The sequence below is a fragment of the Camelus bactrianus genome, chromosome 12 (assembly GCF_048773025.1).
Source record: "Camelus bactrianus isolate YW-2024 breed Bactrian camel chromosome 12, ASM4877302v1, whole genome shotgun sequence".
NCBI classification, from domain to species: domain Eukaryota; kingdom Metazoa; phylum Chordata; class Mammalia; order Artiodactyla; family Camelidae; genus Camelus; species Camelus bactrianus.
This window is the reverse complement of record NC_133550.1, coordinates 38,013,435-38,033,204: the sequence shown is the minus strand read 5'-3', so window position 1 is coordinate 38,033,204 and position 19,770 is coordinate 38,013,435. Positions and strand designations below refer to the sequence as shown.

At 38.5% G+C, this 19,770-nt stretch overlaps 1 protein-coding gene across 1 annotated transcript in view; it reads left to right on the top strand.

The window, feature by feature from the left end:
- The window catches only part of CFAP54 (cilia and flagella associated protein 54), a 272,419-nt gene extending 252,886 nt beyond the window's left edge, over positions 1-19,533 (top strand). Inside the window, exons 72-74 of the mRNA XM_045522505.2 lie at positions 667-899; positions 1,724-1,924; positions 18,146-19,533. The gene's annotated coding sequence lies outside the window, so the exon portion shown is untranslated. The remainder of the gene's footprint in view (positions 1-666; positions 900-1,723; positions 1,925-18,145) is intronic.
- The last annotated feature ends 237 nt before the right edge of the window (positions 19,534-19,770 follow it).

Here is a 19,770-nt window from a genome sequence, read left to right as displayed (position 1 = left end):
AGAAGTGCATGTTTGTTGTTTAAGCCACCCAGTCTATGGTATTTTGTTGTGGCAATATGAACTAAGACAGTAAGGCTTTGGGAATTTGTAGAAATCATGAGAATAGCTTTGATCTGTCGTAGGCTATGAAATGGGAGATTTGGAGAAATTTGGGTGTATTAAGGGCAAAAAGAACTGAGATTACATCTGAATCTTGTAACTTAGTTAAGAATCTTTTGCTTTTGGTTAATGAAAAATCTACTTCCAGCTGGATCATATAGTAATGGGAATGTATTTGCTCACGCAACTGAAAAGTGCAAAGATAAAGTGGGCTTCAGGTTTGATTCAGTTCAGAATTTCATGATCACTTCTGGGCTCTGGGTCCATTTCTCAGCAGGTATCTCTGCAGCCCTCTTCCCTGTGACATTTCATATTCAGACTGGTTTCCCTTATGGTAGCACCAATAGCCATATCTGTTCCAGGACTCATGTATCCTCATACAGCACTGTGGGTAGCAAACTTTTTCTGTAAAGAGCCACATAATAAATATTTTAGGCTTTGAATCTCTGTTGCAACTACGCAACTCTGCAAAAGCAGCCGAAGACAATATGTAAACAAATGAGCACTGTGTAAATATAAGTTCCAATAGAACTTTATTTATTGATTTGAATTTCATGTAATTTCCAGGTGTCAAGAAATATTATTCTTCTTTGGATTTTTTTCCCAATTGTTAAAAAATGTAAAACCATTTTTACCTCAAGAACTGAGCAAAAACAGGCAGAAGCCAGATTTGGCCGATGGGTCATAATTTGCTGACCCCTGACTTAAAAGACTGACCAGTTTTAAATGAAAGCCTCTCTTCCTCCTGGGATATGTTCCCTTTTCTCTTCTCCATACTGTCACTCAAGATGACCCTATGAGTAAGTACCATTTATGTTCTAAAATCTTCTGAATTTATGTCTCCAACCCAGACTGCTCCCCTATCTCCAAACTCCTACAGTCACCTGCCTGTTTAACATCTCCATTTAAAGGTTTAATAGCATTTAAATAATAAGCAAAACCTGCTAGAGTACTTCACTTCCTTAAAAATAGGCCCAGCTCCAAGCAGCAGACAGAGGCACCTGTGCATCCTCAAGGAACTGACCCCAGTGCCGTGGGATGATGCCTCAGCATTCCTTATAACAGATATTCCTTGACTTACGATGGGGTTACATCCCAATCAACCCATTGTTAAGATGAAAATACCATTAAGTACAAAATGCGTTTAATACACCTAACCTGCCGAACATCAGAGCTTGGCCTAGTCTACCTTAAACATTCTCGGAACACTTACTTGCATTAGCCTGCAGTTGGGCAAAATCATCTAACACAAAGCCTATTTTATAATAACGTGTTGAATATCTCATGTAATTTATTGAATACTGTTCTCAAAGTGAAAAACAGAACAGTTGTCTGGGTCCAGAATGGCTGCAAGTCTATTGGTGATTTACTGTTGTGATCATGGGGCTGCCTGGGAGCTGTTGCTCACTGCCCAGAATCACAAGAGAGTATTGTACTACATAGCACTGGCCCGGGAAAAGCTCAAAATTCGAAAATCGAAGTATGATTTCTACTGACTGCATATCGATTTTGCACCATTATAAAGTCAAAATATCGTAAGTGGATCCCTTGTGGGACTGTTTGTATTTTTAGTACTCATATGGTGAAAGGGAACTATTCTGATTGCTCTTTTTTCCTCCTCGAGGGATGAGTAAAACTGAGAAATAAATCAAGAATGTGACATTAGACTGAGGAATTTTTCAACAATGTCTGTCAGCTTTTGGAGATTTGGTGAGAAGAAATAGTCATGATTCAATATCTTAACTTGCACAGAAGGCTTCATTTCAGACTTGGATCATGTGCCATCTGATCATTCGTCATGCATCCAAATGCTCCAGATACTGCTGTGAGTTTTTGCTCTTGCTCAAGTGGCCTCTTGGCAGCCTTCAGGGTGTTTTAGCTTCCACTGAGGCAGTTTAATCTCTTTCCTTTCTGTTACTTAACAGATCTGTACTTCTCTTCAGCTTGTCTTCAATTTGTCCAGTGGATCTATTTCTTTATCAAGTTGCTTTGGCTTCTCCATTCATTCCTGTCTTTTGAAAAGAAAAGAATTTCAAAATATAAATGAGTATTGCGTGTGTACTTATTTCTTCATTTATTCAGTACACATTTTTTGATCATTGCTATATGCTTGACATGGTGCCAGACTCTGAAAACACAAAGATCTATAAGCTGAGGACCAGCCCATACGATGCTCAAAGTCTATTAAGGACAACAGAGATGTAGGCTTATAATTCATGATATAACAGTGTAGATGTTAGAATGAACCCTGAACTAAATGTTCAGGAAGAGAGGGAGCTAACAAGGGTTCACAGAGAAGATGATGCTGTTACTCCACCAGGAAAAGAAAGAACAAAAGAGGGAAGAAAGGCAAAAATGAGAGTCCCTAGCCAGAGATACTGTTAGTTGAGCCACCGGAATGACTGCTTCCGGACAGAGGAAGAATTGAGAAGATGTATTGGGTAGATGAAATGCCTAATGAGACCATAAATGAGGAGAATTGCTTCTTACAGCATATGAGAAGATAATTTTTATCAGATAATGAAATTGTTTTCAGTCTTCAGAATGAAAATGAATCCCTTGCTAATGCAAATCATGCTAATAAAGGGAGAGAGAATGTCGGAATTATACTTGGCTAGCGGTAGGCAGAAACAAACCTAAATAGTCTAGAAAAAAAATGAAAGATAATGAAGTAATCAAAATAATTGCTTAATAGGGAATGTGAAAGATCTGAAATGTTAAATTATAAATGTACATTTTCAAGAAAAATGAGGTGACCTTAAGGAACAGATTAGAAACCCAAACTCATGCCAGGTAGAAACGATGCTTTTCATTAGCAAAGCTGAGGATTAATTAAATCTGGGGATGCTCTTTGAAATCCACAAGTGCAAGTTATGTTAGAATACAATACGACTGGTATATTGGTTTCATAATTAATGGTTAGCGTGGACTTCTTTATTAAATGTGTTTTGGCATAGTTCATGTGACGGATGTGAAATGAAGAGGACAAAAATGTGTTGTTTAAAACCAAAATTGACTTTAGCAGCATCTGCTTTCAAAAGTGGGAGACAGCATAGTTTATTTAGTGGGGAACACGTTGTTCCCTTCCCCATTTGAAAGTGCCTTCAGACCCAGCACAAGCATGGAGGAGGTCATTGTGCCTCTCACCGACCTCTGTAGGGAACTGGGAAAGAGCAGGGGAGAGGGTGGCTTATCGATTATTTTTCAGTTATCTCTTGAGTTGGATGTCTTGCTTCAGCTGTATAATTTCAGAGACTGGTAGCAGAGCTTGGTGCTTCTCAAGATGGAAGCTTTGGAGAAAATGGTCCATTGTTTACAGAGCGCATTAAGTACGAGTAGATGGAAGCCCTGAGCAAGTAGGAGGTAGTGGTGTAAACTGATTTACAGGAAAAGCTAAAGGGAAATTCATTTACTGGGGACACCAATGGAAAGGCAGAAAAGGAAAAGAAAGAACCCTAGGGGAAAAAGGTGAGAAGCAACAGAGAGACCTAAAGCCCCTTCCTCTGCTCCGTGCACAGATGCCTTCTGCGAGAGCCAGGCCCAGGCATCAATGTGGAAATCAGGAAAGACTGGTCCTGGACTAGGGTGTGTGAGGGAAGATGATCCACAAACTGAACTAATTCAGAGACATAGAAATTCTGAGTCAAAGGGAATATAAAAATGTAAACCACATTCTAGTCTCAGAATGTTGGAATTACACAGAGCTGGCAGGAGACAGAAACTAACCTGTGTGGTCTCAGAGGAAAACATGTGATAAGATGGAATTACAGCCAAGCTGACTCTAATGATGGGCTAACTCATCTAACATTACATACTGAAGTGTGGTTTTTAATTTAAGTTTGGCTGTTACTTTGAGTTTGACATAAGGATTTTAAATGTAAATTTTTTTTTTTCATTTGTCTTTAAATGCAATACCAGGAACCCAACAACCAATGGTCCTGGGTGTTTCAAGCTCTCCATCTTGGCCTCCACCACTCAGCTAGAGATTTTAGCTCTTTGTGGCCATGAAAATTTACCACTCAAGTTTGCTGACGGGAACAGACTTGACGGATGACTCATTTCTGTGCTCTGAATCCACCACTGTGTTGCTGCTGATGCGCTGCTTCCCCAGGCTGCTCTCAGCAGTGACTAAGTGACACAGGGAGACAGGCATGCCTGTTCCTGTGGGACATGGGACTTCCGTGAGAGGTGACTTCAGCTCTAGGATGCCCCATCAGCTTAACTGAAGCTTTCTTAGAACTTCCTTCCCTGGCTCCATCATGGTTTATATCATTCTCTGCTTTCTCCACCTTTTTTCCTTCCCCTACATCCCTCATAGTTGTTTCATTGGATCCAGTCCTGAATCTGCTTCTCAGGGCACCCAAACTAACACATTTCACCTCTCATCCTGGAAACACTTGGAGGGGAGAAAAAAATACTTTTTTCTCTACCCTTCTAGGTTCACTGACTAAAGCCTGCTGAACTAGACTGACAAAAGACATATTAACAAGAGAAAAACAGAATTTATTAATGTGTGTAGCACACATAGAGATAGGAGAAACTCAGTGATAAGTAACTCAAAGGGGTGGTTAGAACTTGGGCTTGAATAGCATCTTAACCAAAGACAATAAATTTGTAGAGAAGTGACAAGGCAAAGAAGAAAGTTTTAGGATTCCAAGGGTAGCAAACTGTGGGAAGGTAATGATATGGGGAAGTCAGCAGAATATATTTTGTTCATGTAGGCCATCTTGATGCTGACCATCTGTCATCTTCACGACCATAAAATTTCCCTAGGAGAGGGGATTTATTGGCAGCACCTCATTTCTCAGAAGTTTCTGCTTTTAGATGATCAGAGGAGCTCTGGGAAGGCTTCTTTCTGCATCTGTTGAGTCTCAAATGCTTTCTGCTCAAAATAATCCTTATGCCAAAGTGGCATGTTTCAAGGTAGCATATTTTGATCCCCTAGACTCTACACTATGGAACATGGAGTCTGGTATCCTGAGAAGCTTCAGGAAGGGCCAGATGACCCAGTGACCTAGAAGAGTAGGGCAGGTATCTCCACATGGGTGGACTTTGTCCAACAGGAATAAGCAAGAGGAAGATAGAATCAGGGCAAATAGATTCCCCTTCTCCTTTCCTCTCAATCTGAGGCTTTGTTTCCCTGTACAGTTACCTTGAGGAATCCTAAATACTCAACAGATGGATGTATCTCTTCAAGGGTCCTCATGAAGCAATGGCCAGACTTGTAACAGAGTTCACATCCTTTCCTCCTCCACGCAAGTCTTTCTCTCACTTGCTCGCCCTAAGATTATACATCCCTACCTCCTCTGTAAAGCACCAGCACTGATTTCTTGCCTTAAACTCTGTTGTCTAGGAAACCTGGGCTAAGACAATTTTTAAATGAATCCTAGATATAAATATATAAGTAAGAAATAGCCACTGAAGGTGGAGGAAAATAGTCTAGACTTAGGCAGTAGTGTATTTGGACACCTAGAGGCAAAATGGAGGGTGGCTTTTCAAGCAGTGGAAAGAAGTTCAGTTTGGCTGGAGCACAGGCCTGGGGTCATGGTGGATTGGGACTGAGAGGAATGGCTGGAGAGGCATCTGCTCATAGATGACTGTAGGGGGCATATGAAGGACTTGTGAAAGCTACAGGAGGATTTGCAGCCAGGGGAGGAACAGTCGGATTTGCACCTTAGATCTCTGGGGCTGCAGCAGGGAGAGTGGATTGAAAGTGGGCAGTAAAGATACAGTGACCTTTGCAACCTTCACTAGAGTTGTGGCATTGATATTAATTTATATGATAAGAAATAATACTAGATTATTCAACATTGGTATAGCTAATGGTCACTTTGGTTTTATCATATAATCATTCACTCTCTTCTCTTCTTCAGGAACTCTTTATTTTACTACACGTTTTAGATCTTTTCAGTCTATCCCCTCTGTTGTTTCCATCCAGTTGTCATTCTGGATAATGTCTGTAGATTTATCTTTCAGTTTGCTAATTCAGAACTTTATCTGTGTAAATCTGTGTGGTCTGGGCTAAGGTTGGGCCTTTTCAGAGGGGAGTTTGCCGGAAACCTCTCACTGGGAGCAATTATTTTGACTTGGGCTTGGGAGTCCCAGATCCTCTGAATTAGTGAAGGGGAAGGCCATGGCAACGAATTCTCAGGGGATTTTTTTTTTTTTTAACCAAAAGTCCTAGGAGATCAGATAAAATTCCTTATTCTTTACTTGTGCAAATGAGCAGATTTTTTTCTGGACTAGTATCGTACGGAGAATGAAGTCAGCATTCATTTCCTGATGTTGGGATAGTTTCATAGGTCAGAAATCCAAGATGTATCTCACTGGGCTAAAATCAAAGTGTCAGCAGGCCTTTTTTTTCCTGGAGGCTTTAGGGGAGAATCCATTCTTTGTTTTTTCCAGCTCCTAGAGGCTGCCCACGTTCCTTGGTGGGTGGCTTCTTTCCATCTTCCATCTTCAGAACCAACAGTGGTGAGTTCGTTGCATGGCTCTTCCCTCTTTTTCTGCTGTCATCCTCCATGTTTAAGGACCCTTGTGATAACACTGGGACCACTCAGATAACCCAGAATAGTCTCGTTACTTTAAGGCCAACTGAGTAGCAACCTTAATACTGTCGGCAACCTTAATTCCCCCTTGTCATTTACGGTAACATTCACAGATTCTTAGCGTTAGGATATGGAACTCTTTGGGGCGCCATATTTCTCCCGGCCACACCATCTTTTGAGGATCTCAGCTTTATACAAGAATCTTTGTTCTAACTTGCCACTCTGTGCAGTCCCAGGCCTCACAGTTATTAAAATCCTTACTGTTAGGATAACCAAACCAAAAGCTTCATCCAGGGGGGCTGCAGAGTCAGCTCATACTCTACCTTGGGTTTCATTTCTTCCTTTCCTTCTTTTGGTGATTTCTTATTCTTTCTTATAAGATCAGCTATAATTTAAAGGGATATGTGTTATATTTATCCAGCATTTTGGGGGGGCTCATGAGAATTTGGGGATTTTCTAGCCAAAAACATTGCCAGAGAAATAAATGTTCCATATGATCCTACGCAATCAACCAGGGTATAAATAGAGGTACATGAAGTGTGTATTCAAATACTTAAAATTTTTAAATCAAGCTATAATTTTTTAAACTAAAATAAACTCTGACATCCTAACTTGACAAGTATACCTCTATAATGACCAGGAAGGCCAGATTTTAATGAAGGATTCTCAAATTCCTTGACGTGCTGCACAGGAACTTGGCTGTACAAAGAGAGCTGCCCCTAGCTGTGGTCTTCTCCTTTCTCTTTTCCCTCGGCTCCAGCCAGCACTGGGAGGGGCTCATACACATGTGTGCTCACCCCTACCCTCCCCATCCCTAACCCAACTGAGAAGTTCTGACCAAAACTTTGACAAACAGGCAAAAGTGGCCATTTCTCTGGCCTGAACTGTGGATGCAAATAAAATGTTCTGGTCTCAACTGGAAGAATCTGGAAAAAGTCCCATGAAGTTTTTGAATATGAGCTGAGGGCAGGGAATTGTACAGTTCTGGGCATGTCAGGTTTAGGGAAGGAGGGTGGGCTCTAGCAGGCTGGTCCCCTGAGACCCATGGCTCTTGCTCTGTGGGCGGGGGTGGCCAGAGTACAGCTTTCTAAAGCGCTGCACTCAGAGCAGGAGGCCCTCTTGCCTGGCTCTCGGCATAGTTCTGCAGTCAGCTGCTTGCATTCTTTCCCTTGCACCTGTACTGTGAGTTGCAACTGTCCCAAGTTATTTCTTGCTTTGCCTCTTGCAATAGTTTCCTAGCTGGTATCCTGGCCACCAGGTCATCCTCAGTCATTGAGTCAGAAAACCTGTTTCTAAATCCTGGCCCTGCTACTTATTAGCTGTATAACTAGGCAAATTAGTTAATTTTTTTGAGCTTCAATTTGCCTAGCATAACTGCTCCCAAATTCCTGACTTGCAGAACTATGAGAGATAGTAAGTGTTTATTGTTTTAAGCCATTAAATTCTGGAGTAGTTTGTTACGACTCCACCCCTGTTTCTAAAATTGTGGCATTAATATCCATTACTCCAGAGGTTCTTTCTAAAAGCCTAATATAAAAACAATAACAAAGATTTTTAACTAGAAACATTTTAGAGCATTCTACCTATTCTATTCTTTTGGTTCCTCATTAGTTTAAGCATGGATGTTTTTCAAGATAAAGGTTAAACAAACAAACTAAATTATACGTGACAGATCAGGTACCTGTAATACCAATGACTCTTCTCATGACGTAAGTGAAGGCATTATAACATGGAGGGTAGAGGCAGTGCTATGTGGTCTGTCCCCCACTCCAACTCTGAGCCCATCCATCCTGCCCCACAGAACTGCAGCTACAACACCCTTTAAAGACAGTCACTAAGTAACAGAGACTGTGCTCTTCCCAATATTTATCTGGTAATATTGAGGAATAGTCTAGTTTGGTTGGTCAAATATTGTATTTAATACTGCCAGGATTATGAAATTCAGGATGCCTGTAGAATCTGGCCAATGTCTAAGATAGTATTGAACATAATTGTCTTTTACAATGTAAAGAATACTAATTTACTGTCGTTCTATGGTGAGACATTAAAACCTGTTCCTAATTTCTTTAATTTTGTTATTTACTCATTCCCTCAGCGTATATTTACTGAGTACCTTCTCTGTGCTAGCTCCAATAGACAGTACAAACTAATAAGACATTTGTCCTACTCTCAAAAAATTTACAATGTAATAAAGAAGAAGGAGAATTTATTGTCTAATAGGAAAGGAAGAGAGCCCTTTAGGAAAATGATCCCTTTGCGTGAAGAGGAAGCGTGAGTGTCTGTGTGCGTGTGTGTGTGTGCACACGTGTATGTCTATTTATGGTCCAGGTGGGGAGGGGATGTTGCAAGGTTGTTGTTTACTTTTTACTGAAGTACAGTGTATATATAGAAAATTGCACAATCCTAAGTATATAGCCCAATGTGTTTTTTCAAATTGAACCCACCAAGTAACCAGCACCCAGATAAAGACATAGAACTTTACTAGCACCCAAGAAGCCCTTTTCTGGTCAATACTTCAGCAGGGAAATATATCAAACAAACTTTTCTTCTTTTCAACAATCTGCTTAATGCATTCCTTGTATAATGAGTCACCCTCAGACGATTATTAGTCAGTCTTCAAAAATAGTTTCTCTGAGACAACTCCCCCCCCGCCTCAATAAGCTGAAATCAGTGATTGAAATTCAGATGAACCAGAGCAAAAATTTCCAGCTGTCAAATTAACAGCCAGAAAGCATTTCTTCTTCACAAAAGCTGTGTCTTAGACTCATGGAAATTTGAAGGAAAAAAATCCATTAGGTCATCAGGTGAAGGATTATTCCCTCTGATATAATTCCTAGTTTTTTCTCTAGTTTAAAATGAGAGCAGCTGTTCTTATTTAAAGCCAAGCCGTACACATAAAGCAAACCTAATGTACCCTTTATTGTAGGAGTGGATGGGAAGGATGCACCAAACCAATTAGATACGATAACCCCATAATGTTGCATCAAAGCCTGTGGCATGTTATTAGAAACCAAGTGATATAGAGCATCTTTTATTTTGTATTTAGAAAGCATAGGACAGCTCTCTGACCCAAAGGTGAACCTTACCTGGATACAATCAGACAAAGCACTTTCCATTGAAATATAGGAGTTCAGGGCTGTGGTGTTCAAGTCTCCTTGAGTGCTAGTATCTATCAGTAGCTCTCAGAAATGCAAAAAGTCACTCTTTGGGCAGAATCCTCCTTTAATCTTTTCTATAAGAGCCTTATCACAGTTCAAACAAAGCAGCTAAAAGTAAGAGTGGTTCTGTAGTAGGCAAATAACACAAGTTGGGGTCTCTTGGATCATGTATTTAATGTTTTTTTCCTGGAATTAGAAAAGAGTGAAGAAAGCCTGAATCACAGCATTGGTGTTGGAAGTTTCCATCACATTGTTTAGTGACTTTCTCCAAAGAACTTTAAACCTATTTGCAAAACTAGTAGCTCTTTTAGGCAGAAACCATGTTTTTTTTTTTGTTTGTTTGTTTTCTGCAACTACAGCACTACCATAGCACTTGGGATATGGTAAGTGTTTAATAAATACTTGGTGACTGACAAGTGGCTGTGTGGACTAAGCTAAGGAGTTAGAACTTTACTCTAAAAGCTGTGGGGAGTTGTCCCCATGCGAAGCATGTTCAAGAGAGTAGTGAAGTGATCATATTTACTTTGTAGGAAGATCCTCTGGCAATAGTATGGAACATGTATTATTAAGAAACAGACCCGGAGGGAAGATGACTCGCTGGGAGCTAACAGTAATATCCCAGATGAGATAGTTTGATAGTAAGGTAGAGTATTGTTAAGGTAAAAAGGAGGCACTAATTTGAAGAATACTTAGGAAGTAAAGACTATATGATCTAATGATTGATAGAATGTGAAGGGAGAGAGCAGATGGGGAGGAGGATTCTAACCATGATTCTTTAGGATTCTGGTTTGCTCTTTTGGATGAGTGATGGGTTAGCTGGTTGAGATACAGAATATAGTAGTGGGAGGAGCAGGTTTGGTGTCCAAAACAATAGGCTTTCTGTAGCCCCTTTGGGCATGAAGTGCTTGTGGGATATCTTGTGTAGAATAGAGTACAAATGGTTTTTGAAGCCGTGGGTTTTAATGCTATTTCACAGGAAGAAAGGCAGAGCATGAAAATCCAGAGGGCAAAGTGCCAGAAGGAGACCAAGATGGAGGCACCAGAGACGTAGGAGAAAAGCTAAGAGAATATAGGAAGAAAGAGAACAAACAGACTTAGGGAAAACATGGACTTCCAGGAGACTGAATGAGGTAAATTAAAAACTGTGAAGTCAGATTGGATATACTGGAGCACCAACTTTGTGTAATGTGTAAGAGCACCAACTTTTGGTTGCAAGTACTAGAAACTCAAATCAGCTTAAGGAATTTATTGGTTCATATTAATGGGGAGGAGAAGGGAAGATCCAGAGTCTTTAATATTAATACCATTTTCTCCCATCTTTACCCATAACCCCTCATTTTCCACGTGACTGTTCTCTGTTTTGATCTCATTCTCCTCTACAGCAGACAGACTTCCTGTCCATGGAGGTAGACAAACTGTAGGTGACTCCAGGTTCATATTTTCTCAGCCTTGTAAATCCAAAAGGAAGGAGAAACATCTCTTTCCCCACTTCAGAATACACAACTTGCTGAGAAAGACTCTGATTGGTCAGGCCAGCCAGGATCACAAGCCCACTCCTAGGCCAGGAGGCAGGTACCAATGGTGTTATTACTAAAATCACATGATTTGAGGAAGGAGGAATAGATCCAAAAGAAGGAAGAGGAAAAGGTGCTGTTTCCACAATCTAGGGTAGGAATGGAGGGCGATGTAAAACAACAGATGTCTACAATCTGTTGAATGATGCTGGTGGAAGCCAGTTTGCAGTTGAAACCCAGTCAGGCTTTTAGACTCAGCTGTCACAGATATGGATTAAAAAACTTAGACAAGTTCTCATAGACTAATCTTCATTTTGAAGAGACTTGCCTATTAACTAAATACATGGATTAAGATGTATGTATTCCTTAAAAGTCACACGTAAGAAATGCAGACTTTTTTCTCTCTTATGGTGATTGAAATTCGGTTTTGGCATGAGGTAAGATCATAAGGTGAATTTTTTAAAAATTGAAATAAAAACTCAGGAATGTTTTCCAAGGTATTCACTTTGGGGGGCTGTACATTTATCCTAACAATGATGTTACTGTGCAAGACATTTTTGAAACTTCTCCTCTGAATTTGCCTCATAGCTTAAAGGATAAAAATCCATGTCTTTTAAGGACAGTTTTGAATTTTGAAAACAACTCAAGTTGTCATTTGGAGTAAAATTTGGTGAACAGGGCGAGTAAGAGGAGTACAACAGAATCATGTAATACAGTTAAGGAGATGGATTGACTTTCCTCTCCAGAGCCCCAGTGATCTGCTCCTTTCTCCTCTCTTGCTCTCTCTCACCTCTCTCCCCAGTAGCTCTTACACATCCAGCAGATGAATCTTTCTGAAGCATAATTCCAGTCATGTCACTACCTTTTCCAAAAATCTATCAGTGATTCAAACTGCTGGCATAAAAATGTCTAAACCCTTTGGTCTGGAAGTCAAGGCTCTTTGCAGTCTCACTGAAGTTTATTATTTGTTCTCCTTTTCAGCCCCCAAATTGAACTTTTGGCTATTTTTCTGTTCAGTCTTTATGAATCTTTACCTTTTTGTTTTCTCTCCATGACCAATTTCTATCTTACCTTTATGGCAGTGATCAAATGTCATCATCCCCATGTGTTAGCCTTCCCTGATGGCTACACTCCAGTTGATTATCCTTGGTTTCCTCCACTCAAGTTAGACAAGTCATCCACACGCCATAGGGAATGTCCAAATTGCTAATTTCTATTTATCTGGAATTTTGTGGGAATATGGTGTTAGATTAATGCAATGTTCTACTTATGGATAATAATGATATACTTAATATAGTACTAGGATTTAAAGGAAGTGGACAATAGTAAAACACCTAGCACTGATTATAATGATCATTACAGTCTGGTCAAAAGAGCAAGCATAGTTTTTAGAGATAGACTGGATTTTAGAGATAGACTGGAATCCTAGCTCTGTCATTTATTAGCTGGGCATCTTTAAGCAATTTATTTAGTATTTCTCTAAGCATCCATCTTCTTATCTGTAAAGTAGAAATAATAGACCAGTTACATAAATTTACTGTGAGGATTAGAAGAAGTCATGGAAAAGATTTTAAAAATAATCTTAGAGAGAGGAAGACCTCTATAGGTATGATAAAATCCAGAAGCTATAAGGATTGATGTTTTGATTGCATAAAATGTAAACATTTTTGAATGGCAAAATAATACCATAACCAAAGACATATAGGGTAAACTGGAAAGAATATTTGCAATATTTATGACAGATAAAGGCATTATTTTTATTCTCATGTATCTATGAGATATAGATCAATCCAGTAAAAAAAATGTAGACAAAGTACATAGAAATAGTCTATAGAAAAGGAAATATAAATAGCTTTCAACCTTATAAAAAGAAGCTCAACCTCACTTGTAATAAAATAAATGCAAATTAAAACTCAGTGATTTTTCACCTGAGGGGAATGTGTATAGGCATTTCCTTGAAAGGCAGTTTCACAATGACCATAAAAATTTAAGCACATACTCTTCCGAGCAATTCCATTTCTAGGAATGATTATATCTATGCTGTCCAATATGGTAACCAGGGGCCACATCTGATTACTCAGCACTTGAAATGTGGCTCATCTGAATTGAGATGTACATTGAGTATAAAATACACATGAATTTCAAAGACTTAATACAAGTAAAATAATATAAAATATTACTAACTTTTTATATTGACATGTTGAAATGATATTTGGGACATAATGGGTTAAGTATAAAACATTTAAAATTAATTTTACTTGTTTCTTTTAGTTTTTTAATGTGGCTGCCAGAACATTTAAAATTACATGTGTTTTTCACATGTAAATAGTGCTAGCGTACGTAGTTCTATTTGCATGTATGAGAAATTACGTATGTATAAAGAATATCTGGAAAAATCTTTAATATCCACCGACAGAGGTTTCACTAAATAAAATGTGATTCAGCCACACCATGGAATATTATGTCACCAGAAAGAGGAGTGAGACTAATATGTACCAAGATGGAGAACTCTCCAATGCCTATTAAGTGAAAAAAATAAAGCACAGAACAAATGAATCGTAAGCTAATGTTTGCATTCAGCATATATTGAATGAATTTTGAATGAATTATATAAAATTGTACATATGCATAGAATATGCTTGGAAGGATGCACAAGGAGTTATCTTTAGTCATTTTCCTGAAGAGAAGAAATTGTGGCTCAGTATCAGGGGTGGGAGATTTATTTTTAACTCTTTTGTACTGATTAACTATTTTACAATATGTATTCATTACCTATTCAGAAAAACATGTATTAACAGGTTTTCATTGTTCTTGAAGAAAACAATCTCCAAAAAGAATTTCCCAAAATCAGTTACGACAGTATAATAACATGTTTATTTTTTAAAGGTTATGATAGTAAACCACAGTGTCCTAAAGTAGGTCCCGAGGAAATATCCATTCTTTTCCCTTCTCCACACTTTGGCTAACAGCACAGATCTCATCACAGAATCTTTTCATGTTCCAGGGATACCTTAAGTGTTACCTTTATGTTATGGCTCTGGAGATGTCAAGTGTCAACAGGATGAGGCTGCACTGATCTTCTGACATGCCCTACAAGTTAGTTATTTCCCCCCAATAAATCCCAGAAATATGCTTGCTTACTTTTATACCTCTCTCATCAAAATGAAAGGCAGCTTGTATAATGTGTAACTTCACAGTCAGTATAGTATGGTTGGCTGTCTGCAAATTTTATTACTATATTAAAGGCTGAAGCAAACTTTTCTAGTTATTCCATCCTCTGCACTAAAAATCTTCACTCTCCTTGTCAGTCTCCTGATTCTTTGGCAGTTAAAACACTCTCTTTTATTTCTGTATTAGAGACTGTGCACCTTGCTAACCACTTTGTCTACTTCAGTCACCTCTTCTCACTTTCATGAAGTTTGTTGATTGATTGCTTCTCCCGGGGTACGTCTGGCTTTCCAGCCCTTTGTCTAAATTTAAAACACTAGAGCTATCCTTCTGAAAGTACACAGTGCTCAATCAATTGCACTTGCTCATAAAATATCTTTTGTTTTTTGGAACAAAAGTCTCTTGATTCTGACTCCTTATTTCCATTCCCATTGCTTCTGCCTGAGTCCAGGCCCTGTTCATCTTGTCTGGAATATGTCAATTAGCTCTTAACTAGTCAGCATGCTTTCAGACTCCCTACTGCCAATCCATTTTCCACTTTATTGCTAAATTTTAAAATAGGTTCTGAAAAACCGAGTTACGCATGCATTCATTCATTCATCAAACATTTATTAAGTATCTCCTTTGTGTTAGGCATCATGTTAGGAACTGGGGACACAAAGACAAATTCTTCCTAAGCAGGCACTGTGCTCCTGAGCTTTGAGTCGAGTGCAGGGGGCCAATGAGTGGACACGTGATTTGCAGTTCATGGGGGTGGGCACAGGATGCTATGGTAGTGCCCAGCAGGGAAGGACAGTTTCTCAGTCCCTGCCACCTGATCAAATTGGAGAAAGGCAGAGGGATATGTTTTAACAAGCAGCAGCAAGGGCAAAGGCTGGGCAGGGTGGTGCACAGAAAATCTGATCAGTAAGACTGGTTAGATGGCCAGAGAAGAGCTGAAGACATCAGCATGAGGCATTGGTGAAGGGCTTAGGGGGCCACATGAAGGAATTTGGTCTTTATTCTAAGGGCCTAGGTTTTAAGCACAGCGGTCATGTGATCAGATTTGCATTTTATGGAAAGCTTAATGGTAAGAGTTTGGAGGGTAGTTAAAGGGATAAAAGACTGGAGCCAGAAAAGCAAATTAGGAGGAGACTGTTTCAACAATCCTGTCAAGTCAAGGATGATCCGAATCAAGAAAACAACAGTGAGGATGGGGAGAAGTGGACAGATGGGAGAGACAGGCATCAACAAAATAGACTAGGTTTAGTGATTACTTATTTGGAGGTTCGTGGGAAGGAGGGAAGGAAAAGGAGAAAGTCGGAATTTCAAATCTCTGGTTTGCGCCCTTGGGATGATATAAGGAGCAATGCAGAGGGAATGGGTTTGGCAGAGAGCTGGTTGTGTTATGGTAGCAGTTGGGTATATGAGCCTGGAATCAAGTGAGAGATTTTAAACCAAAGACATTCATTCATCATCCATTTACTCATTTGACAAATGGGTATTGAGTACCTCCTATACTGCAGGAACTGTTCTAAGCACTGGGAATACAGCGGCAAAAAACAGGACAAAGTTCTTATTTTTGTGGTACTTTAATTCCAGTGAAGAGACTAAACAAACCAAACAACAAGCAGATAAATGTGTACCTTGGTAAAATGTCAAATAGGTATGTGCTTTGAGGACAAATAAAATTAGGATGAGAAGACAGAGCATGATGAGGTGTGGGGGACATTTAGGGCATATTTAAAATTAGGTAGTCCTGAGAAAAGCATCTTTGAAGAGGTAATATCTGAGCATGAACCTGTCTGAAGTGCCAGAGGGAGCCACGGGAAATTTCAAAGGAAGGTTGTGCAAGGAGAACCTTGCAGGGCAGCAGGACCCTAAAGGAATGGGTGGTGGACATTGTTGGGGAGGGGTGGAAGGGGGAAGGGATGCAGACATTCACATAATAGGACCCCTACCAATCCCTGAAAAGCTTAAATTCTTAAGTACTGTATGTCATCTGCTTCCTTTTGCAGCCATCCCTAGCCCCTTAGTACTAATTCCTTCCTCCACCATGACTGCCCAGCACTTGATAAATCTCACAGCATATGTCACTTTGTATCACTAGAATTTGTTACTTTGGTATATAATCTGAGCTTCTTCAAGGTAAGGGATGTTGTTCACCCTGGCCATTGACATATCCAGCACAGTTTGCTGAGAACTTGGAGGGCCCACAAATGTGTGTTGACAGAACAATAATGACAAACAAGGTGACTTTCTGAATGTGACTTTTGAAAACCACAGTAAAACATGTTATCTGGCTTCTCTGTCCTTTCTAAACCCTCATGAATTAAAATACGAATGGGTCAATAGTGCATCTTTTTTTTTTTCTTTTAGAATTTAGTTTACGTAAAGGCGAATCAGACACATTGGACTAAGTTAAACAGAAGTACATAAAATCATAGGCTTTAAAAAAGAAAAAAGCAGTCCCTTGTCCCTGTCCATCACCACCCAGTTACTACTACTCCAGAGGCCACCCTTTTAACTCCCTTGCTGTCTGTTGGTATACATCTATCTCTTAATAATAAGCTAATCTGAAATTTAAATTTAAAATATAAGGACTCAGTTTTCACAGCACCCCCCTTCACCCCAGCTGCACACAGAGGCACGCCTTCCATATATATGGAGCTGTTACTCAGTATAGCCGTATCATAATTTTGCTTAGATTAACATTTTACGTTCACTTTTTCATGACTATGTAAATTAGCAGAGTTATGTAATATATTGTGGTTTCTGTTTCCATTTTTCTTTTCTTGCACAACTTTTTGTCTCCTGAGTGTTAGTTTTCTGTTACAATTTGGTCAGTTGATTGGTTTTCTATTTTTCTATGTATTCCATCATGAATTAAACCTCTAACCTTGTCTCCTCCAGTTCTGTAAATCTCTTCTCAATACGATTAAACACATCAGATATGGGTGTGTGTGCACGTATGCATGTATTTTTATTTTTTATAACAACACTCCTGGAGCCTTTTGACCTGCTATCTGGACTGGCTGTCCTTTAGGCCCTGTGCCCAGAAGTGATCCTGTGATTCTCCTTCCCCAATATGTGAAAGATTCCCTTTACTTTTCTCAGACTAGATGCCCTGTCTTCCTCTCTTGTCAGTTCACTCATTTGTTTTGGTGGAACACCTCAAGTAACTTCCTGACATGGTGCACGGGAAGTAAATTTGTTGGGACTTTATGTGTCTAAAAATGTTTTTATTCCTCCCTGACACTAGAGTGGTAATATGGCTAGATATTTTTAGATGCAAAAATCACTTTTCCCGGAAATATGAAGGCACTGTTCCAGTGTTTTATGAATTCTGATGTTAACTCTTAAGAACATGGCAGCCATTCTGGTTCCTGAAATTTGTTTGGTAACATCTTTTCTCTCTTTTTCTTCATTTTGGGGGATATTTAAAATCTCTCTCAAGCCAGTGTTCTGAAATTTGACAAGTATGTACTATTATGGTTTGTGTTCTTTTTTTTTTTTTTGGTAATTAATTTTGTTTTTCTCTTGTAAATTGAGGACATCACTTTATTTCTTAATAATCAGGGGCTCTTAGTCCCTGAGATATTTTAAAATAAAATTTATTGTGGTTAAATATATGAATAGACTGCATCATTTAAAATATACCCTTCTATGAATTTAATAGGTATACTGAAACTACCTGGAAACCACTACAGCAATAAAGAGAAAGAACATTTCTATCGTCACTAATTGTTTCCTCGCTTCCCTTACAGTCCATTTCTCCTTCCATCCAGGCAAGTGCTCCATTGCCCTCTGTTACCATGGGTTAGTTTATATTAAATCCGGACTGTCATAAGGTGTAGGTCCTCTGACTTTGTCTTAAAAAACGAAACAGAACAAAACTGTTTTGGCTAGGTCTATTTGCATTCCAAAATAAATTTTTGAATTAGCTTGTCAGTTTTCACACACACACAAAAATAAACACAAAATAAATGTTTGTGTTGATTAAGTTGAATATATAGATTAATCTGGAAAAAACTGACATTCTAGTAATATTGTTTTCCATCTCATTAATATAATATAGCTCTCAATTTATTTAGGTCTTTAACTTCTCTCAACAATGTTTTATAGTTTTCAGTGTATAGCTATTGCACATATTTTATTAAATTAACTGTATTTCATGCTTTCAGATGCTAGTGGAAATGAAATTGTAATTTTATTTCGTTTTCCAATTGTTTATTGCTAGTATATAGAAATACTATTCCATTTTTGTAAATTAACTTTGCATAAGCCTCGCTAAATTCACTTACTGGTTCTAGGAGCATTCTTCTCTATGCCTTATGAGTTCCCATATACAATCATACTGTCTGCAAATAAAGAGAGTTTTACTTCTTCCTTTTCATTCTGTGTGCTTTTTTTCTTTTTTTTTTTCTTTTTTTGTCTTACTGCCCTGGCTAGGGCTTCCAGAAGAATGTCGAATAGCAGTAATAAGACTGGACATCCTTGTGTTATTCTCAATCTGAAGAGAAAAGTATTATTCAGTGTTTCACCGTTGAGTATGGTGGTAACTGTGGGCCTTTCAAGATGTTCTTGAAACAGTTAAGGAGGTTTCCTCTCTTTTTTTCCTAGAGAGTCATTAATCATGAGTGGATGCTGAATTTTTAAAAATGCTTTTGCTTTATCTATTGGCATACTTATAATGCTATTCTCATTTGTTTATATGGTGAATTATGTTAATTAGTTTTGAATGTTAAACCACCTTTGCATTTCTGAAATAAATCTTACTTGGTCATAATGTGTACCAATCCTTTTTATATGTTACTGGATTTAGCTTGCATATATCTGTGTACATATACTTTTTGTCTCTATGTATGAGGTGTATGAGTCTATAGTTATTTCCTGTAATGTCTTTGTTTGGTTTTACCATCAGAGTAATACTGTCCTTAAAAAAAAAGAGTTTGAGATATCCCCTTCTCTTCTGTCTTTGGAAACATGTGTATTGGATTGGTATTATTTCTTCTTTATGTGTTTGATAGTTTTCTACAGTGAAGCCTGATTTTGGAGTTTCCTTTGTATGAGAGTATTCTTAATTACAAATTCAATTTCTGGCATATATATTGGACTACTCATGTTATTTATTTTTTCTTGTGTCAGTATTAGTATTTGTGTCTTTTAAGATATTTGTTCATTTTATTTAAGTTACCAAATTTATTGGCAAAAAATTATTCACACTATTCCCTTATTATCTTTTTAAATGTCATTTGGTTCTATACTGATAGCCTCTTTTTTTTTTTATTGAGTTATAGTCAG